We start from the raw sequence: 22,606 nt of genomic DNA, 5'->3' as shown, positions 1-22,606 counted from the left end.
CACAAGACAGCCCTTGTAATCACTAAGCACAATTTCATCCCTTAAGACAGGAGGCGGCGGACGGCTAGAAAGCGATCTCACTGTTTACATTGATATTTTGATCTCAATTACCACACGGACATGGCCGCGGCCCTCTTGACTAGATGGATGGCTGTACGTGTCCATGAGAGTCCGTCGCTGACTGAGATCCACCAGCGACGGGAGGGAAACGGTCGGGGGGAGTGGAGCACTCTGAACTCCTCACACTTCTTGACTCGTGTTGTCTAGGATCTGGTGTAAAGGTCACGGCACGTCGATAAAGGCTCAAATTTCACAGATGTATCACCCAAAGACAATCTGCGTTATCTATATAGCGTCATTAGTCACGTGATGAGGCAAATGACTGGGATTTTTCTAATGGTTAATTAGTCAATTTGTAACACGAAGAGCAGAAGTGGTGCTTGAGATGTGCGCTCACAACTCTGGCTGATGAGTCGCTTAAGCGCGGGGATGCGACCCTTAGATATGATGAGCTGGCCTTTGACCTAACCCTTAAGGGCCAGATCAAAGGCCAGGCGAGGCCATCATAGATAAGGGTCGTGACTGATGCTCATGGATCGAATCGTCGCACACAAGGATCGTACCGTCGTGCTGGAGTGGATACCCTGACCACCCAGTGCTCCTCAGTAGCCGTACCTCGGGTCGGGTGGTGTGTGGTGGCTGCAGCCCGCGACAGGAGACTGCAGGGTTTGTGATGGCCAGCAGGGAGGCTTGCTGGGTCCACATGATCAGAGGAAGTCATCATAGGGCTCACGTCTTGCTCAAACACTTGGATAGTTGAAGATGGAATCAAGGGAGGTCACGGCAGAGCCGGGTGACCTTGGATGTCGCCTTTTAAATTCCTGTTATCTCTCATTGGCGGCTCATGATTTCGATTGATAAGGACCCTGGCTGGCCACATAGAGCGTAGCACTGTCTTCTGCCTTGCTTGTTAATGGCCGTGTGGACGTCTCTCTGCATGCTCCCCCGTGTTGCTCTGTACTCTCGGCTCATCATTTATTGTATCTTCCGTTCTGTTTCCTTTTCGTGTTACTTTCACTATCTGCATTCTGTTGTGGGTCTCATTACTCTCACCGCCTCCAATCTTGCCACTGTATGTGTTTCTGAACGTTGATAACTGAGCTATAATCCCAGCGCTGTAGATCTGGCCACGAACACCAGCGAGACAACGGAAGGTCCTCACGTATACACAACCTGTTGACTCCCTGGTGCACGTCACGCGCACCAACACCCTCATTACAAGCACCAGGCTTACCAACAACCTACAACAAGCACCAGGCTCACCAACAACCCACAACAAGCCCCAGGCTCACCAACAACCCACAACAAGCACCAGGCTCACCAACAACCCACAACAAGCCCCAGGCTCACCAACAACCCACAACAAGCACCAGGCTTACCAACAACCCACAACAAGCACCAGGCTCACCAACAACCCACAAGTAACACCAGGCACACCAACAACCCCCAACAAGCACCAGACTACATCATAACGAGCAGTAAGTATACTAACGTTCAGCACTGGGTGTCAAGGAGTCGCGGTGGTATTTATGAATGCATTTGGTTGACCAACGCGATCAGATGTCAGGGGAAGGGACCACGAGCTCCCCTTCCCCCAGGGGGGTCCTCTTCACTAAGGAGGATCTCCGACGCCCTGGAGGGTCTCCAACACTATAGAGGGTCTCCAACACCCTGGAGAGTCCAACACCTTGCAGGGTCTCCAACACTCAACAGGGTGTCCAAGAACCTAGAGGGTCTCCAACACCTTGGAGGGTCTCCAACACCCTGGAGGGTCTCCAACACTCTACAGGGTGTTCAACACCCTGGAGACCCCCTAGCACCCTTTAGGATCTGTAATTCACAGTCACAACGAACAGACGAACATGTGCCTTCTCAAGTTGTAGAGACGTTTGTGTGTGTGTGTGTGTGTGTGTGTGTGTGTGTGTGTGTGTGTGTGTGTGTGTGATACCTAGTACCCTGTGTTGTGTGTCTGCTTATTCCCACGTCCCCCGTCTCCCCCTCATGCGTCCCTCGCTTCCATCCCTTTACTCTTCGCCGCCGTCGAGAAAGCATCCGTGTCCTCCACCACTTAACTGGTAGGAAGCAGCGATCATGTGACGGCCATAGCCCGTGATAAGGACACTTGAGCTCCAGGTTGTAGGTGAGGTGATGGCTAGCACTTGTGCCCCTTGTAAAGATGGCCGACACCCCTCCTACGTAGCCATGAACGGAAGCACAGTGGACGTGGGTTTGTAATTTTTTGGCCAAGATGGCTTGGCCAAGTAAATGAAATATGAATTATCTATAGAATTTAACAAAGCTGATATAGTGGAGCCTCTGGTAACATAGGTTAGGGATGGTTAGATCTCCTGATTTTCAGTGGGAATATCCTGCTGGCCTCCGTCAGAAAAGTCTTCAGATTTTCAAGCTAGTACTTGGTCAAGTTCTCAGTCATCCTGGGAAAAGAAGTTCCACACATCATTGCCAGACGTCGGAAGAGTGTGTGTCTCGGCTGTGATAAACAGTGTCATGGCCCGGGGTACGCCTCGGGCTGAGGCTTGTTTAATTAAGGGGTCGAGTGTTTGTTGAAACTATCAGGCGGGAGAGGCGCCGGCCGCGCTGCATAGGTTCTGGAGACTCCGGCGTTGTCGGAAATTCTAACTATACGACGATGTCGAACTCACACACACACACACACACACACACACACACACACACACACACACACACGGGCCTCCGTGGTGCAGTGGTTAGCATTACTGGCCATGAGTCATTACAAGACCTTCTCGGTTCGGGTCCGTTTGGGTTCGAATCTTGGGCGTGGCATTTGTCCTACACTCAACGAAGGTGTTCATCCTCCCCTCGGGGCAGGTCTTGGCTGATGTGTGTGTGTGTGTGTGTGTGTGTGTGTGTGTGTGTGTGTACAGGAATCATGGCATAATATGTATATACAAGTTTGAGAGACGGGGCAGCACGAATGTAAAACTCTCTCCTCATAACACACAAGTAGTAATCACACATCTACCCACTTTACACACACTAATAGATATCTTTACACTCGACCCTTGACAGGCAGCGGTCATGACACCCAGCAACACCCACGCCTTACTGAGCATGACGACTTGACTGCCCACCACCAGGAAGACGACTAATTACCTTGGTAAAGTTAGGGTGAAGGCCAAGCCACGAGTGGGTATGTGTCGTAATAAAAGTGAGGGTGTTGCGTCGCGTTCCATCCTTCACCTCGACCTCAGCCGTCGTGTACCAAGTATTAATAATGAAGCTGAGATAGGCACATGTGCGATAAACTGTTTCCTTGGTCGTCCCATTAATTAAGCATCGAGTACTTTATCGGCACGCGTGTGTCTGCGTTGTCGGGGTCGATTTTGCAACTTCCATTCATGGGCAAGCATCGTAAACATAAGGACAAGAAACACGTATCGTGTGTGGCTGGCGTCCACTTGCTGCAGCGGAGTGAACCAGTTTTTGTGGTCCACGTGATGGGTAAACAGGAGGGGCGGCCGTGGTGCTTGCGGCTGTGTGGCGGCGCGGCGCCCAGCAACGGTCGCCCTCCTTCCTCCTCCGGGGAACACCACGTCTTATATGTCTCAGGCTGAGGGAAACCTTTGCTTCACGAACCTGGACGTATTTCATAAATTCGTGCGATATTTTCATAGAGAATGACCGGGACGTTCGGGACGTTACTTCGTTGTCAGTAATACGTCAGTCTTGTGGAAAGTTTATACACGTGACTAACTGTATCCTCGTGGGTAGTCATGTGAGTAGGGCAGGAGTTATGGTAGGTTGGGGCCACGGCCTGCAACATGTGGTAGGAACCGTCGAAAGTAATGTGACAGTGGTGGGTGTTCACAGCCGCTGGCGGACCCTGCCTTTGACCTCGTGTGGCTGGCCGGCCCCACAGCGGTAGATGCTCTCCCTGAATACATTCCCCCATCGCTGCGGCACTGTGGCTGCGGCAGCCACTACGTTAGTCCCACAACCCCGACCATGTGCATGGCTTCCACGCTGTCCCCACCATCACTCGAGGAAGGCGGCCACGATCTGGAGACTCCATGCTTCTGCTGCCGCTGGTTAAATATATCGTCTGATGCTAAATGAGTCCTACCAGTCGTTTGGGTGGCGCCATAGTGACTGTGGACCTGGCTGGGTCTCCGGTCACGGTACGCGGTTCCTGGGTTACCATGTACCACAGTTAATACACAACAGGTGATCCTCTCATTATACGTTAAGCATTAGATTTCACGCCCGCCAAACCTCAGATTTTGTAAGACAAGTCTTTCCTAAAGTGGCCCGGCTCCCCACTGGTGGCCATCACCTCCACTGGTGGCCATCACCTCCACTGGTGGCCATCACCTCCACTGGTGGCCAGCACCTCCGCTGGTGGCCATCATCACCACTGGTGGCCATCACCTCCGCTGGTGGCCATCACCTCCACTGGTGGCCATCACCTCCACTGGTGGTCATCACCTACACTGGTGGCCATCATCACCACTGGTGGCCATCACCTCCGCTGGTGGCCATCACCTCCACTGGTGGCCAGCACCTCCACTGGTGGCCAGCACCTCCACTGTTGGCCAGCACCTCCACTGGATCACCTCCACTTTTGGCCATCACCTTCACTGATGGCCATCACCTCCACAAGTGGCCATCACCTCCCCTGGTGGCTATCGCCACCACTGGTGGCCATCACCTCCACTTGTGGTCATCACCTCCACTGGTGGTCATCACCTCCGCTGGTGGTCATCACCACTGGTGGCCATCACCTCTACTGGTGGTCATCATCACCTCCACTGGTGGTCATCACCTCCACTGGTGGCCATCACCTCCGCTGGTGGTCATCACCTCCACTGGTGGCCATCACCTCCGCTGGTGGTCATCATCACCTCCATTGGTGACCATCACCTCCACTGGTGGCCATCACCTCCACTGGTGGCCATCACCTCTACTGGTGGTCATCATCACCTCCGCTGGTGGTCATCACCTCCACTGGTGGCCATCACCTCCGCTGGTGGTCATCATCACCTCCACTGGTGGCCATCATCACCTCCACTGGTGGCCATCATCACCTCCACTGGTGGCCATCATTACCTCCACTGGTGGCCATCGCCTCCGCTGGTGGCCATCATCACCTCCACTGGTGGCCATCATCACCTCCACTGGTGGTCATCATCACCTCCACTGGTGGCCATCATCACCTCCACTGGTGGCCATCACCTCCACTGGTGGCCATCATCACCCCCACTGGTGGCCATCACCTCCACTGGTGGCCATCATCACCTCCACTGGTGGCCATCACCTCCACTGGTGGCCATCATCACCTCCACTGGTGGCCATCATTACCTCCACTGGTGGCCATCGCCTCCGCTGGTGGCCATCATCACCTCCACTGGTGGCCATCATCACCTCCACTGGTGGCCATCATCACCTCCACTGGTGGCCATCACCTCCACTGGTGGCCATCATCACCACTGGTGGCCATCACCTCCACTGGTGGCCATCATTACCTCCACTGGTGGCCATCATTACCTCCACTGGTGGCCATCATCACCTCCACTGGTGGCCATCATCACCTCCACTGGTGGCCATCACCTCCACTGGTGGTCATCATCACCTCCACTGGTGGCCATCGCCTCCGCTGGTGGTCATCACCTCCAATGAAAGGGGTTCTAGGAAGTCTGGAAGTGCTAGTGATGTGATAGCACGCCCAAGTCACTGCTCCTTCTTCATAACTCTATTATCAGATAAGTTGCTTCAAGGCTGTTTATGTAAACTGAAGGAGCTCGCCCCTGCCATCTCAGTAACTGATGAATATTGTATACACTGCGGCCTGTAATTAAAAGCATGTGAGGTAAAAACTTGCCTGAACGAGGCCCAGGTCCCGGATTTTTCCTGCCCTTAATGGTCACAGCCTTAAAAGCTGTGGCTGGCAGCGGGGAACGTGTGTAGTCCTTAAGTCTTTTTCTGAACTGTGTGTTCCCATCGTGTGGTTGTCCTTTATATTTCCCTTATGAAAAGTTTCGAACTGCCCGGACCTTATCCTAACATGGGTTCGAGCCCCCAGCTCAGTAGAAAATGCGATGAAAACACCAGAACCGTTGTGCAGATGAATTTGCATGGCATGGTTGCTGGGTGGTGCAGGGATTCGTTCCTAACTTGACCTCCAAATATCATAAACTTTCCCTGAATGTCGACCGACTTCATGGCTCTTATCAGACCCGGTAATTAGTGAGGGAGATTCAGTATATGAAAAGTAGGACTGAAATGATTATGGTTAGATTGTTTATGTAGACTAGATCTGGTACAGTGGAAAGTCGAACAACTTCAAAAAACTGTAGTATGATAGAGGGAAGCTTAGTGCATTATGATGAAAAGTAGACGTAGCATAAGGGAAATCAGAACTTAGATACAGCAAGCAGTGAAATTAAGAAAATGACCAGTAAGAGGTATTAGAACGTAATAGAGAAACAAGAACTAGTACACAAGCAATTAGAGTGAGCAAAGGATCCTCCAAGTGGCACAGTGTACCAGTACACGAGAGAACCAGTCTTGTATGAGGGAACTGGACCTGGTAGTAGGAAAGCTACAGGACAGGTGGTGAAATGTGAATGGGACCTGATGACTGTGTATGAGAGACGCTAAAAGTTGTACAAGAGAAACGAAACTTTGCTGGAGGTGGCGTTAAGTAGGCAATCAACAGTACCCATGAAGAAAGGGCTGGTGTATGGCAGTATTGAAGCTGTGGATGGACGCTCAGTGCGAGAGAGAAGAGAAGCAAGTATATGGTGAGTGGTAGATTCCAAGACAAGACAAAGTGTAACTCAGGAACACTAGAATGAGAACGTAGGACCTGCTGATGTGTACAGTGCTTGACCACAAGGAAAGGAAGACGACGTATAAAGCTTAATTGCATGTGAGACCCTTCGACCTGCGGAAATTGACTTACAAATGACACCTGACCATTTTTGAACACTGAGTCGCACAACGGAGCTTCGTCACACGTAGCGTTGGGACATACATGATCATATGCCTCAGGTGAAGCTTCAACCCAACTGTAACTTGACAAGTAAAGGAATAGTATATGTGAAGGTGGACCATAAGTGAAGTTAGCTCCAACTGTAGTTGAAAATGCAAGTATAAGTAGACCCAAGTAAAGCCATTCCATAGGTGAAGATAGACCTTAAGTAATGCTACCCCCTCGACGTTAGATCGCACTGAAATCTAGACAAATTGTAGGACTACGAGATGTATCAAGTGAGACAAGAGCTCTACCGAAGCTAGACCACTGGTCATAGTAGATATTTAGTGAAAAGAAGCCACGAATATGAGTAGTTCCCTATTGGAAATGATCACAAGTAAAGCTAGGCTAATTGAAATATATCTCTGATAAAGATAATCGCAAGTGATGCTAGACCTTCAGTAATGTAGACCCCTAATGAAGCTAAACCACAAGTAAAGCTATACACCAGTTGAAGCTAGACCTCAAGTGATGTTTGACCCCTACTGAAGATATGTGGATCACAAGTAACGCTAGACCTCTACTGAAGATATGTGGATCACAAGTAACGCTAGACCCCTACTGAAGATATGTGGATCACAAGTAACGCTAGACCCCCACTGAAGATATGTGGATCACAAGTAACGCTAGACCTCTACTGAAGATATGTGGATCACAAGTAACGCTAGACTCCCACTGAAGTTATGTGGATCACAAGTAACGCTAGACCCCCACTGAAGATATGTGGATCACAAGTAACGCTAGACCTCTACTGAAGATATGTGGATCACAAGTAACGCTAGACCCCTACTGAAGATATGTGGATCACAAGTAACGCTAGACCCCTACTGAAGATATGTGGATCACAAGTAACGCTAGACCCCTACTGAAGATATGTGGATCACAAGTAACGCTAGACCCCTACTGAAGATATGTGGATCACAAGTAACGCTAGACCCCTACTGAAGATATGTGGATCACAAGTAACGCTAGACCCCACTGAAGATATGTGGATCACAAGTAACGCTAGACCCCTACTGAAGATATGTGGATCACAAGTAACGCTAGACCCCTACTGAAGATATGTGGATCACAAGTAACGCTAGACCCCTACTGAAGATATGTGGATCACAAGTAACACTAGATTCCCACTGAAGATATGTGGATCACAAGTAACGCTAGACCCATACTGAAGTTATGTGGATCACAAGTAACGCTAGACCCCTACTGAAGATATGTGGATCACAAGTAACGCTAGACCACTGCTGAAAATACGTGGATCACAAGTAATACTAGATTCCCACTGAAGATACGTGGATCACAAGTAACAGACCCCCTTTGAAGATATGCGGATCACAAGTAACGTTAGACCACTGAAGATATGTGGATCACAAGTAACGTTAGACCACAACTGAAGATATGTGATCATAAGTAACGTTAGACCACTACTGAAGACATGTGGATCACAAGTAACGTTAGACCCCCACTGAAGATATGTGGATCAAAAGTAACGTTAGACCCCCTCTGAAGATATGTGGATCACAAGTAACGTTAGACCACAACTGAAGATATGTGATCATAAGTAACGTTAGACCACTACTGAAGACATGTGGATCACAAGTAATGTTAGACCCCCACTTAAGATATGTGGATCACAAGTAACATTAGACCCCCTCTGAAGATATGTGGATCACAAGTAACGTTAGACCCCACTGAAGATATGTGGATCACAAATAACGTTAGACCACTGCTGAAGATATGTGGATCACAAGTAACATTAGACCACTACTGAAGATATGTGGATCATAAGTAACGTTAGACCACTATTTAATATATGTGGATCACAAGTAACGTTAGACCCCCACTGAAGATATGTGGATCAAAAGTAACGTTAGAGCACTAGAGAAGATACATGGATGACAAGTAACTTTAGACCGTACTGAAGATATGTGGATCACAAGTAACGTTGGACCCCACTGAAGATATGTGGATCACAAGTAACGTTGGACCCCACTGAAGATATGTGGATCACAAATAACGTTAGACCACTGCTGAAGATATGTGGATCACAAGTAACATTAGACCACTACTGAAGATATGTGGATCATAAGTAACGTTAGACCACTATTGAATATATGTGGATCACAAGTAACGTTAGACCCCCTCTGAAGATATGTGGATCACAAGTAACGTTAGACCACTATTGAAGATATGTGGATCACAAGTAACTTTAGACCGTACTGAAGATATGTGGATCACAAGTAACTTTAGACCATACTGAAGATATGTGGATCACAAGTAACTTTAGACCATACTGAAGATATGTGGATCACAAGTAACGTTAGACCCCACTGAAGATATGTGGATCACAAGTAACGTTAGACCACTATTGAAGATATGTGGATCACAAGTAACTTTAGACCGTACTGAAGATATGTGGATCACAAGTAACTTTAGACCATACTGAAGATATGTGGATCACAAGTAACTTTAGACCATACTGAAGATATGTGGATCACAAGTAACTTTAGACCATACTGAAGATATGTGGATCACAAGTAACTTTAGACCATACTGAAGATATGTGGATCACAAGTAACGTTAGGCCACTACTGAAGCTAGACATCAAGTAAAGCGAAAACCAGTGCTAGAACACGAATGATGCCGGACTTTTGTTGAAGCTAGACCATAAGCACAGTGGTGAAGCTAGACCATAAGTACAGTGGTGAAGCTAGACCATAAGTACAGTGGTGAAGCTAGACCATAAGTACAGTGGTGAAGCTAGACCATAAGTACAGTGGTGAAGCTAGACCATAAGTACAGTGGTGAAGCTAGACCATAAGTACAGTGGTGAAGCTAGACCATAAGGCCAGTGGTGAAGCTAGACCATAAGTACAGTGGTGAAGCTAGACCATAAGTACAGTGGTGAAGCTAGACCATAAGCACAGTGGTGAAGCTAGACCATAAGTACAGTGGTGAAGCTAGACCATAAGGCCAGTGGTGAAGCTAGACCATAAGTACAGTGGTGAAGCTAGACCATAAGTACAGTGGTGAAGCTAGACCATAAGTACAGTGGTGAAGCTAGACCATAAGTACAGTGGTGAAGCTAGACCATAAGTACAGTGGTGAAGCTAGACCATAAGTACAGTGGTGAAGCTAGACCATAAGTACAGTGGTGAAGCTAGACCATAAGTACAGTGGTGAAGCTAGACCATAAGTACAGTGGTGAAGCTAGACCATAAGGCCAGTGGTGAAGCTAGACCATAAGTACAGTGGTGAAGCTAGACCATAAGTACAATGGTGATCTAGACCATAAGTGCAGTGGTGAAGCTAGACCATAAGTACAGTGGTGAAGCTAGACCATAAGTCCAGTGGTGATGTAGACCATAAGTACAGTGGTGAAGCTAGACCATAAGGCCAGTGGTGAAGCTAGACCATAAGTACAGTGGTGAAGCTAGACCATAAGTACAATGGTGATCTAGACCATAAGTACAGTGGTGAAGCTAGACCATAAGTGCAGTGGTGAAGCTAGACCATAAGTACAGTGGTGAAGCTAGACCATAAGTACAGTGGTGATGTAGACCATAAGTACAGTAGTGAAGCTAGACCATAAGTACAGTGGTGAAGCTAGACCATAAGTGCAGTGGTGATGTAGACCATAAGTCCAGTGGTGAAGCTAGACCATAAGTACAGTGGTGAAGCTAGACCATAAGTACAGTGGTGAAGCTAGACCATAAGTGCAGTGGTGATGTAGACCATAAGCACAGTGGTGAAGCTAGACCATAAGTACGGTGGTGAAGCTAACTCATAAGTACAGATACATTACGAAGCTAAACTCCATTTGGGAAGAAGTGAATACTGAGCCAGACCTCACCAAAGCTGGATCACCAGCGAAGCTATATGACAAGTGAGGATTGATCGTCTGGAGCGACGCTGTGGTGGCCATAGTGTTGGTGGTACCCTGGGCAAGAGTCATCTGGGGCCTCTCGAAGGCTTACTTTTGATGGTCTCTCTATGAGCAAGTCGTACTTATTTCACTTCAGTTATACTTTGACCTGTCCATGGAAATGCGGTGAAGATATGCTAGTATGGTCATGACGATGCAGAGATGATGGAGAAACCTGGAGGAGTTGCTGAAGTATTGAGCCCCAGACGTGTGGTGGGCAGGTTTGCTCCTCCCTGATGCCGCCCCTGAAGCGACGACAAGTGAAGCCAGGCCGCACTGAAGGTGCAGCACAAGGGACACAACAGCCGGACTGTAGCCAGAGCGGGCACATAGCAGCTGGGGGCCGGCAAACCGACTCCCTGGCGCCACCTCCCTCAGGAACCGGACTGGAGCAGCGAGAGGAGGCGGCCACGACCCCCTGCCGCCATCCCTGGCCCTGCCTGGCCCACCCTTGGCCCGCCCTGGCCCGGCCCGCTACAGTTGCTGTAGGGACGGACCCACCAGATGTACAATTTTTTTGTAGTCATGATGTTTAGGATCTGTTGGCCGGATTAGCTGGGTTCAAGACTTCATAATGGTAGCCGTAACTACGTGTTAGATGGGGGCATCACAGTGTTACGGGTGGCTGGCCACTGTGGCTGAGGTATGCAGGTGGTGAAGGTTTGGTGGTCACATTAACATCAGCCGATCATTAAGCGCTGCGGTAAAAGATATTCACAGTCTTACAAATCCTACACCGTTGGATCCGTGTAAAAGGAGTCAGGATATTAGCACTGGCAGACTAGATACGCGGAGTCTAGAGCCATGTATTGAAAGGGAACGGCTGGCTGAAGCAGTCGCCTTGCTGAGGACACTTAGAAATTTGGTCCCAAGGTTCACAGTGTAAGTACTGGCGGACACAGGTGAGCAGTGATTGCAATCAGCGTAACAACGCTGACACAGAAGGATGACTGTGATCAGTTGGGTAATATGGCATGTCTGCCACTAAGGTTTAGTTAGACACACTGGATGAAACATATTGAAATGAGATTCTATATTTAATGTTGAATGCTTAAATCTGTCTGGGACCAGTTCAAGCGAACATGAATATACATTCACAAAGACATTAACACACATAAGCATTGAAGTGTTTTCTCTTATACACACACACACACACACACACACACACACACACACACACACACACACACATATAGATGCACAAACACCTAGACAAACTCCCTGAGGAGGACGTTCAGACAGACGCACCCACTAATAAACATGTCGAGCACATACACGAGTCCAAAAATACTGTAACAAAAATAAACAGTCACATATGATCCCCTTATCCTGCCCCCTTCCCTGCCACCCAACCAAGCAGCTGTAAACACAGTGTCCGCACCCAGCTCCCGGAGACGGCACAGTAAACGTCTCAGAATGATAGGAACATACGAACCGGTGGGTTCGACCGTTCGGAAATCAGTTCGTGTGATCCGGGGTAAGTCGAGCCTTGTCTCGATACTGGTTCATATCACTCGTGAAGCTTTCTTAAAGTGATTAGTAGGTAAAACACACACACGCACACAAAGAAATCTTGTAATTATATTTCCGGATGGCTTGAGAAGTGTGAGTGTGGAACTCCGCCAAGCTGTTAGTCACTTGTCTTTCGTGCACAAACACTGTTCTGAGCGTGAAGTTATGGATGCGTCAGTGAGGCATGAGTCGGGTACTCGCTCGGTGTGCACGATCTCGGGACATGATGGAGACCATGGTACCCTACTACTCCAGGGTTCGAAGGCGCCTGTGACTATCTAGATATTGATTCTCGAGTCCCGATGTTTTGATATATATATATATATATATATATATATATATATATATATATATATATATATATATATATATATATATATATATACATATATATATATATATATATATATATATATATATATATATATATATATATATATATATATATATATATATATATATATACTTTCATTTCCTTCATGTTAATTTTTTTATTTGTATAGTTTAAATTACTTAATTTGACATTTATCTAAAGATTTAGCAGTGTTATATATGAGAAAATGTGTAGAATTTCGCAACAGACAAGTAGGGAAAGGACATTGATCCAAGGCATAGAGGGAGCTAAGCTTGTTTCAAAATAAAGACTTTTTTCAAAACAAAGAAACAGATTTGTCTGTCACTATTTTAGAAAATAGATTTTCAATAAAGAAAATAATCTAGCCCTTTCCGTGAAAAATTTATAACAGTTATATTGCGGGAACAGAAATATAAAGGTAATTATATATTAGATGTCAGTTAAGACCTAAGGAACAAATAATCCCGGGCGTACATGAAGTTATATACATGTAATAAGTTATCCATGGATAAACAATAACAGCTCCGTTCTCTGAGGACTTGTGACCCATTTTCTTTTACAAAGCATTCTGTTGTTGGCCTCATACCGGGTTAGCATAGTGTTAGTAGCTGCATATTGAGCAACCACAGAACTGATAGCCCCATACCAGTCATCCCAGGACTGGTAACAGCATATTCAGTCCCCATGGAACTGGTAGCCCCATATCCAACCACCACAGGACTGGTGACCCATATCCAACCACCACATGACTGGTATCTCCATATCTAACCACTGATAATATGGTGTGAGATGGTGAGACCGTGCGGGATATTTGTGGACTGATCCCAGATGCCACGTGTGGGTGAGGCAGAGGAGACAGCTACCTAAATCAAAAGAGCGGCACTTGACAGCCACTGAAGTGGTGGTTCAGTGCCCAGCCGTCACTGACGCCCCCGATAACCAGGCGGTCAGTACGGGTAGTGTACCATAGTGGCTGCCTACCACCCTACCACAGGAACTACCGACCGCTCATTGCGTGTAAAAGAGAGAGAGAGAGAGAGAGAGAGAGAGAGAGAGAGAGAGAGAGAGAGAGAGAGAGAGAGAGAGAGAGGTTGGGAGCTGCATATAGCACCCTGGGTACATAAACCACTATCCCACGGGCTGGCCTACACCCCAGAGCCGCTAATCCTGTGAAGGTCCCCAAGTCCTCTCCCCTACACTGGCACAATGTGATCCACAGCGAAGATAAATGGCGGAAGATTATTTCTCCTGGGACGGAGGGGCCCTGGTGTGACGACCCCCGCAGTGTTCTGGCCAGACCTTTGCCCCAGCTGTGACTTCCCTGACGTGCGGGGCAGTAGCTAAGTACCGCCGTGTGTACTTGCCTCATCAGACTTAGGCAAGGACGTCTGGGGGGAATGTGTGCCACTCAGCGGCCGGGAATGGCTCCCCCAACTGCCTCCTTCCCTTACACCCTCGGGGAAGGAGGGAGGGGAGAACCTCTTAATGACTCTCTACTTGTGTATATTCTCTCTCTCTCTCTCTCTCTCTCTCTCTCTCTCTCTCTCTCTCTCTCTCTCTCTCTCTCTTCTCTCTCTCTCGTTCCTGGCTGCTCACGCATCTTTATACTCTGGAATTTGCAGTACAGTGTATGGATACTTTTAAGAACTTGAAGTGTATGACTGTTGCTGGTGTATGAAGAGAGAGAGAGAGAGAGAGAGAGAGAGAGAGAGAGAGAGAGAGAGAGAGAGAGAGAGAGAGAGAGAGAGAGAGAGTACTGTATGGCGGGCGTGAGTGTTGAAGTAGTGAGTGGTGTGTGGGTGTGGGAGACGTGATGTAGGGTAGGGGAGCTCCATCGTGCAGATGTGTCCACACTATGTGACTGGCTGGGAGGACTGATACACATACTCACACTGATCTCAGCTGTAGTAATGATGAGGATAGATACTGAGGACAGATGGCAATCAATAGAAGAGGTAGGATAGCAAAAGGAAATGCCAGGACAAAATACAAGGAAAGAAAGTGTTATGATAATGGCGTTGTGGATCCAGTGAGCATAAATGGTCATATTTCTGGCACCATGTTCAAACTCATGACCTATTACTGTTTTATTGCTTCTCCTTCAAGGGTATATATATATATATATATATATATATATATATATATATATATATATATATATATATATATATATATATATATATTTATATATATTTGTGTGTGTGTGTGTATGTGTGTAAACCAATCTCTTCTATGCGCCCCAGGATTCGAACTCGGTTAAGATACTCGACAATCGGGTAGTGTAACCATGAGGACACGAGGGTACACAAATCTCTCATGTCACACTGTCTTCCATGGTGGGTGACAACACTCGCCACCATGGCCGGCCGAGTGGTTACAATCTCCGGTTGGCGAATATTTGACCCGGGTTCGAATCCTGGGTCGCATAGAGATAAATTGTTAACATCGATTTTATGTGAGAGTACGAAGTGGAGTGTCTGAATATATCACCGTATTGCCCCGAGAATTGGTTCAGTATTTCTGAGGCTTGAGAGCGTTCATACAGGACTTATAACATCACCGCCAATTTGATCCGTGTTCCAATCCTCGGGCGCATTGAGGTGATGTTCATGGTGAATATATATATATATATATATATATATATATATATATATATATATATATATATATATATACTATACAGGTTCGCCATTTCCTGTGTTAACAAAATAGCGCTAGGATCAGACAAAGAAATGGCCGCCCGCTTCCGCTCACATCCATACTCTGGCTGTCATGTTTCGTTGAGTCCTCCTTGCACTAAATATTCTCCTCGTACGTTTCATTTGCAACCCATCTACCTTCTTTATTACGTTTTTGTTTGGATCGAATACGCAGTTACTATAGATGACGCTACACATGCATCACACACTCCTCCCATACGCCCCACCTGTCCATAATAACTGATACCTTCTCTTCCTCCTACCACATCCTTCCATTCCTCCCCCTAACCACACCACACCAGACGTGAAACTTTGCAAAGTTTCACGTCCGTCTGCCAGTCCGGTTATCCAGGAGTACATTAGATTCCCTACGTCGTGAGCTTTTATTTCACTTTTGTGTGGCACTCTGACGGTGGCTGTTGGCAAGTTTAAGTATAGAACACTGGAGGGTACGTTGGAGTTCTCTTTATCATACATAAGGAACTAAAGAATTTAAGTACATTTGGTTATGAAACCTTAACGATTCTCTCGCTAACTAATGATTCTAAAAATGGGGGAAGTGTTCGATTGGCTTCATGGGACGAGTGGGGTACCACAAGGCTCAGACCTGGGTCCCATAGTTTTCCTCATCTACATCAGAACTTTTAAGTTTTGCCGGTGACACAATATCGGGAAATATACCTCGGTGAAACGAAGACTGCCTTAAGATTCAGACTTAGATAAGTTAATGAATGGCCAGAGACATGACAATGAAATTTCTATAGAAATGCAAAGTAATACATTTTTTGCGCTAATGTTATTAATCATGAATAAAGAGACGCTCAGTAAAACGTTATTAGAAGTAAGAATATTTATCAGCAATGACCGAAAATATGTAAAACAATGTTCATTTGCATACAATAAAGCCAATGTTGCGTAGGTGACAATACATAGTTGACTATAGAATGAAGGGTACAGTAGGGAGTCCTTACAACGCCCTGGTCAGATCTCATGTGGAATATGCTCTTCACTTCATGACTAAACTTCTCAGAGATAAAGACAAACCAGAAGAAATTCAAAGCGGAGCAACAGAACTAGTCCTGTCACTCAGAAATAAGCGTCATGAAGAAAGTCTCGGAGGCCAAAAAGTATTAAGAAAAATAAGCACAATATCCGAGGAGATCTAATGAGATATTTACATACTTGATACTTGATGCGACATAACACTTAGAGATAAAGACTCCGTGATCAGAAATAACAGTAATTAAAAGGAAGACGTAATAGCAGTTTTCGGTTGTTGAACACTGGCAGTGATAAAGTGTCACCACATGTAACGAATGTGAAGATGGTCAGTACCATCAGCTCAAAGCCAGGCAGATACTTTGACGATGTGCATTCACTAATTATTCATGTTTCAATGTCATTTTTTTTTTACTTCATGTAGAAAATGATCTTTTCCTGTTTCGTAGTTCAGTTCCAGAGAATTCCGCGGCATTTAGAATTGGGAACTTTTCCCGATCGCACTTTCCTATAAAATTTCCATGGTAGTATACTCTCTGCTTACTACATGAAGTTTGTTCTCTGCGTTTCGTCTTGTCTGCTGTTGAGCCGGAGGGAGTGGTGAACGGGAGGTGGCTTCTGCTTTATTATCCTGCCTCTCCTACAAATAAGATTATGACCGTAGATAACCTGGTCTTGGACCATTAGGTCTTCCGTTATCTGTCCTTCCCCATATAATCTCCAACACTGTCCCTTCCTCCCTCACATCCCACAGCTGTCCCTCCCACCCCCCCCACATCCCACAGCTGCCCCTCTCTTCCCCAGATCACGTACCTGTCCCTTTCTCCCTCTCCCAAACCGCACAGCTGTCCTTTCCCACACATCAGAGCCGTCCCACCTCCGCTCGCCTCCCGCCCCTGGTGGCGCCAGTTGAGGCGGCTCCCCTGGGATGTCCCAGCAGATGGGACTTGCCCAGGACGCACCAGAGTTATTCAAGGAATATTTTTCTCGACAATTTTATTGCGGCTGCCCGTGAGGGAGTAACGACCTTGTAGCTCGGAGAATTTAGAGCTTTGTCTCGTTTGGGTCGTTAAGGCCCTTGCTATTAGATGCATTATTGACATTTATGTTGACGGCTGGGTTATTTTATTACCCCGAAGGTTGTCACTATGATGATGAGTGCTACTCATTCATACGAGTTGACTCTGAGGACGTGTCGGCTGAGGGCGTCGGCAAGACTTGGATCACTACTTCTGGATGGCTCTGATGAACAAGTGGCCACACCTCGCCCGGCATGGCCAGGGATTTAAGACCAGCGAGAGCACTACTTTCTCTCACTACTCTCGGCTGAATGCTGCTCCCTCCATGGTGGAGAGAGTGAGAAAAAATGTATAGATAACGGACTATTATTGGCTCAGATGTGGGAAGGTGAGGTATGTGTGTGTGTGTGTGTGTGTGAGAGAGAGAGAGAGAGAGAGAGAGAGAGAGAGAGAGAGAGAGAGAGAGAGAGAGAGAGAGAGAGTAAGGGGCTCTGCTAATTGGTCACACGTGCCCTGCGTCAGGCAATTATCGCATCCCTCATCGTCCAGTCGAGTCACGTTGTCAGTAAGATCTCTGGAGATCCAGCCGTCTGTATTAATTTGCTTCTTTTGCACAGTCTCGTTAAAGGGAATGAGAAATGAGTAGACTGGGTGAGGCGATGTTCACCCGTCTCCAGTGACCATTATGAGGAGGAGGAGGAGGGGTCCTGAGGATGTGGTCCGGAGAGATGGGTCGTGCGGCAGGGGGGGTGGGGTTGTAACAGTGGGTTTTGAGAGGGATTCCATGGAGGGTGTGGGTGTGGGGATCATGGAGATAGAGGTGGATGGAAGTGGGTCTTAGAGGTTCTAGAGACAAATTCGCAGTGCTGTAAGGAGGTTGTTTAGCACATGGGTAGTGGTGGCAAGGGGGAGCTCCTAATCTGGGTCCTTCCGTGGTAAGTGGTGGTGAGCTGTGAGTGAAGAGTGTGCAGGTATGTTAGAAGGGGAGCCTACGGGCGTCCTAAGATATGGGTCCTGGCAGGAGAGATCTCGAGGGAAAGGTGAATACCTGGACTCTTCCTGACGCTCCCCAGCCCGGGCCATACTAGCACCGGACTGGCCATGAGCCGGGGGTACTGACACAAGTAAGGGACCGGCCGCTGGTGATATAGGCTCGAGGTACAGAACGCCGTCAGGAGCCACTGTTTCCTCAGTACATACAAGAACAGGAAGAACGCCGTCAGGAGCCACTGTTTCCTCAGTACATACAAGAACAGGAAGAACGCCGTTAGGAGCCACTGTTTCCTCAGTACATACAAGAACAGGAAGAACGCCGTCAGGAGCCACTGTTTCCTCAGTACATACAAGAACAGGAAGAACGCCGTCAGGAGCCACTGTTTCCTCAGTACATACAAGAACAGGAAGAAAGATAAGCCTTCGACTTGTAGGCCAGGTTGTGAAGGCAGGTGTTGGTGTGTGGGTGGCTGTACAGGTGGTGGTGATGAGGTATAAGGTTAGACGAGGGATTTTTCAGCACCTTCCCAACAGCTGTAGTGCTGTCATCATCAAATAACAGCTATGGTGTTCCGTGGAAGCTTTAACACGGAACATTATGGACTGTACATACCCACTAGTATAGCTGGGTGTGAGTAATGCTCTCTCTCTCTCTCTCTCTCTCTCTCTCTCTCTCTCTCTCTCTCTCTCTCTCTCTCTCTCTCTCTCTCTCTCATGCATCTTTATCACCATGATCAGTAATTGTTTCTCCTGACTATCTCTTGCTGTGCATTTTACAAAGATTCTTGTCTCCAGGTAAATTTGATACGTGGTAGTGTTTTTGTGAACATTCCAGTTAAAACTTTGAATTATGTGAAGTAATTTATTAAGTGACTTGCTAATGAACGACTTGCTATTTTCAAATTTAATGTACGTATTTGTGTGGATCAGCTGTTTTTAGGTAGAATGTATTTCCCGTTATGTATGGCATATGAGAGCGAGGGAAGCAGTTACAGTAGTTCCCTGTACAACTGGCTGACAGCTCCAAGATAAGAAAATGGATCACCCTAAGTTTTCTCTTGTTTCCACCATGGGTAACTCGTAAATCTAGAACCGTATCTTTTTGTCTCTTGAGGGCATTGTGGACGTACGTGTCGTAATAAAGGGACGTACTGTTCAGATGTGAAGGACTTCTCCGTGAAGATCGTCCAGTACGACTTGATGGTACAGGATTATTATTTAGCATGGAATCAGTTGAAACACTGGGCAGGGAGTGTCAGGAGGAGCGTCCAGCTGACGGTGTCAGTTGAGGCAGACCTGGTGCCACTTGCAACACCCACAGACCCACCATATGTTGTTGTACAACACAAATCTGTTTCATGGTCATCTTGCTAGGCAGATCATGCCACAGTGCGGTGTATGTGGTCCCAGCCGACACCCTCCCCAGCCACGTGGGGGCCATGGGAGATACGCTCGCTGAGTGGACAAGTCGGCCGGGCGAGGCGCCTTCGTTATGATAAAAGATAATTAGTTTTCCATCAGTTTACCGGCCAAACGCTCAGGAGTCACATGACTAAACACCTTTCAGTCCACCTGGTTGTTATTGTACGAGGTTCTCTGGGAATACATCACAACACGAACTCCCGGTTTAAGGCTCAGGTCACTTAGGTGGTTGATACCTAACCTAACCAGTACGAAAATATCTCTGACCCGACCCGGAAGGAGAGGTAATGACGGGGTCAATCCGGCTGTATCTTGAGCGTCAGTCTCCGGCCGCAGAGGGCGCTGTGTACCACCTGACGTAGAGATACATCCTCACTTGTTATACTGGGGACTCCCTCCGCTCCGCCGTAGGTTAGTGGACTACAGCAACCTCCCCGAACCCGGGCGCGCCTCACCTGCACTGAGGCAGCAAGCCTCCTCCTCCTCCTCCTCTTATGTTATACCGTTAAGTGGAAGTTGTGTGTGGCGTCCCATACTGGCACTACAGGCCAGGGTGAACCCCGTGAGGCTGACGGGAACACGACCAACCTTCCGTCTGGTCAGCTCCTGTGTCTGGGCTGCCTGCTACCCCCCCACACTCCCAACGAGGTATTACACTGTGGTGTGTGCTCTCACACTTCACACTGTGTGCCACGCTACTTATGTCTCACACTTCATACTGTGTGCCACGCTACTTCTGTCTCACACTTCACACTGTGTGCCACGCTACTTATGTCTCACACTTCATACTGTGTGCCACGCTACTTATGTCTCACACTTCACACTGTGTGCCACGCTACTTCTGTCTCACACTTCACACTGTGTGCCACGCTACTTGTCTCACACTTCACACTGTGTGCCATGCTACTTCTGTCGCTCACACTTCACACTGTGTGCCATGCTACTTCTGTCTCATACTTCACACTGTGTGCCATGCTACTTGTGTCTCATACTTCACACTGTGTGCCATGCTACTTCTGTCTCATACTTCACACTGTGTGCCATGCTACTTCTGTCGCTCACACTTCACACTGTGTGCCATGCTACTTCTGTCTCATACTTCACACTGTGTGCCACGCTACTTCTGTCTCCCTCAGACACTTCACACTGTGTGCTACGCTACTTCTGTCTCTCACATTTCACACTGTGTGCCATGCTACTTCTGGCGCTCACACTTCCTACTGTGTGCCATGCTACTTCTGTCTCACACTTCACACTGTGTGCCACGCTACTTCTGTCTCTCACACTTCACACTGTGTCCCATGCTACTTCTGTTGCTCACACTTCACACTGTGTGCCATGCTACTTCTGGCGTTCACACTTCATACTGTGTGCCATGCTACTTCTGTCTCACACTTCACACTGTGTGCCACGCTACTTCTGTCTCTCACACTTCACACTGTTTCCCATGCTACTTCTGTTGCTCACACTTCACACTGTGTGCCATGCTACTTCTGTCTCATACTTCACACTGTGTGCCATGCTACTTCTGTCTCATACTTCACACTGTGTGCCATGCTACTTCTGTCTCTCCCAGACACTTCACATGTGTGCTACGCTACTTCTGTCTCATACTTCACACTGTGTGCCATGCTACTTCTGTCGCTCACACTTCACACTGTGTGCTACGCTACTTCTGTCTCTCACACTTCACACTGTGTGCCATGCTACTTCTGTCTCTCAGACACTTCACAGTGTGTGCTACGCTACTTCTCTCTCTCTCACACTTCATACTATGCGCCATGCTACTTGTCTCACACTTCACACTGTGTGCCACGCTACTTTTGTCTCTCGCATTTCGCTGTGCCACGCTACTTCTGTCTCTCTCACTCTTCACACTATGTGCCACGCTACTTTCTATCTCACACTTCACGCTGTGCCACGCTATTTCTGTCTCACACTTCACACTGTGCCACGTTACTTGTGTCTCTCGCACTTCACACTGTGCCACGCTACTTCTGTCTCTCTCAGACACTTCACACTGTGTGCACACTGTGTTTCATGTTACTTCTGTCACACACGCTTCACACTATGTGCCACGCTACTTGTCTCTCTCACACTTTACACTTTGTGCTACGCTACCTCGATCTTTACCTCGCACTTCACACTGTGTGCCATGGTACTTCTGTCTCTCACACTTCACACTGTGTGCTACGCTACTTCTGTCTCTTACACTTTGCACTATGTGCCACTCTCTCTCTCTCTCTCTCTCTCTCTCTCTCTCTCTCTCTCTCTCTCTCTCTCTCTCTCTCTCTCTCTCCACTATATGCCACGATACTTCTGTCTCTTTCACACTTTGCACAATGTGCCACGCTACTTCTGTCTCTTCCTGACACTTCACACTATGTGCCTCGCTACTTCTGTCTCTCTCATACTTCACACTATTGCCACTACTTCTGGCTCTCTCTTACACTTCACAATGTGTGCCACGCTACTTCTGTCTCTTTCTCACACTTCATACTGTGTGCCACGCTACTTGTCTCTTTCTCACACTTTACAGTGTGTGTCACGCTACTTCTGTCTCTTTCTCACACCACACACTGTTCCACGCTACTTCTGTCTCTCACA

At 47.5% G+C, this 22,606-nt stretch overlaps 1 protein-coding gene across 1 annotated transcript in view; it reads right to left on the bottom strand.

Annotated features, from left to right (window-relative positions):
- The window catches only part of LOC139762480 (uncharacterized), a 110,861-nt gene that overhangs the window by 86,910 nt on the left and 1,345 nt on the right, over window positions 1-22,606 (bottom strand). The window lies entirely within an intron of this gene.

The sequence above is a fragment of the Panulirus ornatus genome, chromosome 3 (assembly GCF_036320965.1).
Source record: "Panulirus ornatus isolate Po-2019 chromosome 3, ASM3632096v1, whole genome shotgun sequence".
NCBI classification, from domain to species: domain Eukaryota; kingdom Metazoa; phylum Arthropoda; class Malacostraca; order Decapoda; family Palinuridae; genus Panulirus; species Panulirus ornatus.
The sequence above is the reverse complement of the archived record's forward strand: the minus strand, read 5'-3'. Positions and strand labels throughout refer to the sequence as shown.